Below are 3,799 nucleotides of genomic sequence, written 5' to 3' on the forward strand. Positions count from 1 at the left end.
GCAAATGTGGGCAATTTGATCTCTGGTTCCTCTGCCTTTTCTAAAACCAGCTTGAACATCTGCAAGTTAAAGGTTCATGTTGCTGAAGCCTGGCTTGGAGAATTTTGAGCATTACTTTAGTAGCATGTGAGATGAGTGCAATTGTGTGGTAGTTTGAGCATTCTTTGGCATTGCGTTTCTTTGGGATTGGAATGAAAACTGACCTTTTCCAGTCCTGTGGCCCCTGCTGAGTTTTCCAAATTTGCTGGCATATTGAGTACAGCACTTTCACAGCATCATCATTCAGGATTTGAAATAGCTCAACTGGAATTCCATCACCTCCACTGGCTTTGTTCATAGTGATGTTTTCTAAGGCCCACTTGACTTCACATTCCAGGATGTCTGGCTCTAGGCGAGTGATCACACCATCGTGATTATCTTGGTCATGTGGATCTTTTTTGTACAGTTCTGTGTATTCTTGCCACCTCTTCTTGATATCTTCTGCTTCTGTTAGGTCCATACCATTTCTGTCCTTATCGAGCCCATCTTTGCATGAAATGTTCCCTTGGTATCTCTAATTTTCTTGAAGAGATCTCTAGTCTTTCCCATTCTGTTGTTTTCCTCTGTTTCTTTGCAATGATTGCTGAGGAAGGCTTTCTTATTTCTTCTTGCTATTCTTTGGAATTCTGCATTCAGATGCTTACATCTTTCCTTTTCTCCTTTGCTTTTCACTTCTCTTCTTTTCACAGCTATTTGTAAGGCCTCCCCAGACAGCCATTTTGCTTTTTTGCATTTCTTTTCCATGGGGATGGTCTTAATCCCTGTCTCCTATACAGTGTCACGAACCTCCATCCATAGTTCATCAGGCACTCTATCAGATCTAGTCCCTTAAATCTATTTCTCTCTTTCACTGTATAATCATAAGGGATTTGATTTAGGTCTTACCTGAATGGTCTAGTGGTGTTCCCTACTTTCTTCAATTTAAGTCTGAATTTGGCAATAAGGAGGTCATGATCAGAGCCACAGTCAGCTCCTGGTCTTGTTTTGGCTGACTGTATAGAGCTTCTTCATCTTAGGCTGCAAAGCATATAATCAATCTGATTTCAGTGTTGACCATCTGGTGATGTCCATGTGTAGAGTCTTCTCTTGTGTTGTTGGAAAGGGTGTTTGCCACGACCAGTGCGTTCTGTGGCAAAACTCTATTAGTCTTTGCCCTGCCTCATTCCGTATTCCAAGGCCAAATTTGCCTGTTACCCCAGGTGTTTATTGACTTCTTACTTTTGCATTCCAGTCCCCTATAACGAAAAGGACATCTTTTTTGGGTGTTAGTTCTAAAAGGTCTTGTAGATCTTCATAGAACCATTCAACTTCAGTTTCTTCAGCATTACTGGTTGGGGCATAGACTTGGATTACTGTGATATTGAATGGTTTCCCTTGAAAACGAACAGAGATCATTTTGTCGTTTTTGAGATTACATCCAAGTACTGCATTTCAGACTCTTTTGTTGACCATGATGGCTACTCCATTTCTTCTGAGGGATTCCTGCCAGCAGTAGTAGATATAATGGTCATCTGAGTTAAATTCACCCATTCCAGTCCACTGTAGTTCGCTGATTCCTAGAATATCGACATTTACTCTTGCCATCTCCTGTTTGACTACTTCCAATTTGCCTTGATTCATGGACCTGACATTCCAGGTTCCTATGCAATATTGCTCCTTACAGCATCGGACCTTGCTTCTATCACCAGTCACATCCACAACTGGGTATTGTTTTTGCTTTGGCTCCATCCCTTCATTCTTTCTGGAGTTATTTCTCCACTGATCTCCAGTAGCATATTGGGCACCTACCCACCTGGGGAGTTCTTCTTTCAGTATCCTATCATTTTGCCTTTTCATCCTGTTCATGGGATTCTCAAGGCAAGAATACTCAAGTGGTTTGCCATTCCCTTCTCCAGTGGACACATTCTGTCAGACCTCTCCACCATGACCCACCCGTCTTGGGTGGCCCCAGATGGCATGGCTTAGTTTCATTGAGTTAGACAAGGCTGTGATCCATGTGATTAGATTGACTAGTTTTCTGTGATCATGATTTGTGTGTCTGCCCTCTGATGCCTCTAGCAACATGACTGTCTTACTTGGGTTTCTCTTAGCTTGAACGTGGGTTATCTCTTCACGGCTGCTCCAGCAAAGAGCCACCTCTGCTCCTTACTTTGGACAAGGGATACCTCCTCACCACCGCCCCTCCTTACCTTGAATGTGGAGTAGCTTCTCTTGGCCCTCCTGTGCCCACGCAGCCACCGCTCTTTGGACATGGGGTAGCTCCTCTCAGCCACTCTTGTGCCGTTGCAGCCTGGCACTCCCAGCCGCCGCCCCTCTCCTCGATTGTGGGGTAGCTCCTCTCCGCCGCCGCCATTGACCTCGGGCCTGGAGTAGCTCCTCTTGTCTGCTGCCCCTGACCTCGGGCCTGGGGTAGCTCCTCTCAGCCGCTCCTTCGCCATCGCAGCCTGGCACTCCCGGTCGCAGTCCCTGACCTCGGACGTGGGGTAGCTCTTCCCGGCCGCCGACCCCGACCTCGGACATGGGGTAGATACACTCGGCCACTTCTTCGCCGTCGCAGCCAGGCACTCCCGGTCACCGTCCCTGACCTCAGGCGGGAGGTAGCTCCTCCCAGCCGCCGATCCTCTCCTCGGTTGTTGGGTAGCTCCTCTCAGCCACCGCCCCTGACCTCGGACGTGGGTTAGCCCCTCCCGGCCATGCTTCTGCGCGGTCTGTCGCAGCCGCTGTGCTTACTCATTAATGATAATATAAATGGTTCTTTCCTATAAGAAGAAGTAGCAATATTTGAATGAGTTCCTACCAATCATCTATAAGTTCTACTTATGTGAAAACAGAAAGTTCCTGCTGGATGATGTTATTTATGTGAGAGGAGTAATGGCAACACTAATAGTTGATATTTGATGAACACATATCCTTCTCTGCCTCCTACTGTATGTTGCTATTATTCAGTCACTAACTTGTGTCCAGCTCTCTTTTGACCTCATGGACTGTAGCATGCCAGGCTCCCCGTCCATGGAATTTTCTAGGCAATAATGCTGGAATGGGTTGCCATTTCCTGCTCCAGCCAGATCTTTCCGACTCAGGGACTGAGCTGACATCTCCTGCATTGGCAGGCAGATTCTTTACCACTGGAACACCTGGGAAGCTCCTCACACTATATGTTGTTGTTACTGTACATGTCCGACTCTTTGTGACTCCATGGACTGCAGCATGCCAGGCTCCTCTGTCCTTCACTGTCTCCTTGAATTTGCTCAAACTCATGTCCATTGAGTTGGTGATGCCATCCAACCACCTCATCCTCTGTTGTCCCCTTCTCCTCCTGCCCTCAATCTTTCCCAGCCTCAGGATCTTTTCCAATGAGTCAGATGCCATGATCTTAGTTAGAAGGAGTCAGGTATATGTTTAATTAATATCAGTAAAACATGGTAACATATGCTATGAATCAAGATATGACAAAGTCCTTGGGTGGCCGTTTGGGGCTAAGTAGTCACAGCCAGGCTTTCTCAATCAGCGGCATAATGACAGGAAAAAACTACTGTGGGATGGCCAGGGGAAAAGGGATTTCAGGCAAGGCGAGGCTTCTTTATTCATCTTAGTAACTCTGTGTTGTTCGTTGTTGATGTTGTTCAGTCAGTAAGTCATGTCTGACTCTTTGCAACCCCATGGACAGCAGCACACCGGGCTTCCCTGTCCTTCCCCCTCTCCCGGAGTTTGTTCAAACTCATGTCTATTGAGTAGGTGGTGCCATCCATCCATCTCATCC

The sequence above is a fragment of the Bos grunniens genome, chromosome 1 (genome assembly GCF_055505025.1).
Source record: "Bos grunniens cultivar Pamir isolate PY7600 chromosome 1, Bosgru_T2T1.0, whole genome shotgun sequence".
NCBI lineage: Eukaryota > Metazoa > Chordata > Mammalia > Artiodactyla > Bovidae > Bos > Bos grunniens.